General features: G+C 50.3%; 2 non-coding genes across 2 annotated transcripts; both read right to left on the reverse strand.

The window, feature by feature from the left end:
- Positions 1-100: 100 nt before the first annotated feature.
- LOC116008467 lies at positions 101-219 on the reverse strand. Its single transcript, XR_004095849.1, has one exon. It is a non-coding gene; the product is annotated as a 5S ribosomal RNA (ribosomal RNA).
- A 137-nt stretch (positions 220-356) lies between these two features.
- Positions 357-475, reverse strand: LOC116008996. Its single transcript, XR_004096337.1, has one exon. It is a non-coding gene; the product is annotated as a 5S ribosomal RNA (ribosomal RNA).
- Positions 476-553: the final 78 nt, after the last annotated feature.

The following is a 553-nucleotide window of genomic DNA, read 5'->3' on the forward strand; positions in this document are numbered from 1 at the left end:
TCCGCGCAACTTCTCTCGCTTAGCGGTTTAGCGGTTTAAAAGGATAGTACTCTTAGCGAGCGGTCCAGCGGTTTAAAAGAAAAAATTGAAAAGAGGGTGGGGGATGTAACACGAAGACTTCCTAGGGGGTCACCCATCCTAGTACTACTCTCGCCCAAGCACGCTTAACTTCGGAGTTCTGATGGGATCCGGTGCATTAGTGCTGGTATGATCGCATCCGTCACGTACTGCGCGCAAAATGTACTTGACCCTCTCTCTCCGCGCAACTTCTCTCGCTTAGCGGTTTAGTGGTTTAAAAGGATAGTAGCCTTAGCGAGCGGTCCAGCGGTTTAAAAGAAAAATTAAAAAGAGGGTGGGGGATGCAACACGAGGACTTCCCAGGGGGTCACACATCCTAGTACTACTGTCGCCCAAGCACGCTTAACATCGGTGTTCTGATGGGATCCGGTGCATTAGTGCTCGTACGATCGCATCCGTCATGTACTGCGCGCAAAATGTACTTGAACCTCTCTCTCCGCGCAACTTCTCTCGCTTAGCGGTTTAGCGGTTTAAA

Source organism: Ipomoea triloba, chromosome 16 (genome assembly GCF_003576645.1).
Source record: "Ipomoea triloba cultivar NCNSP0323 chromosome 16, ASM357664v1".
Classification (NCBI taxonomy): Eukaryota; Viridiplantae; Streptophyta; class Magnoliopsida; order Solanales; family Convolvulaceae; genus Ipomoea; species Ipomoea triloba.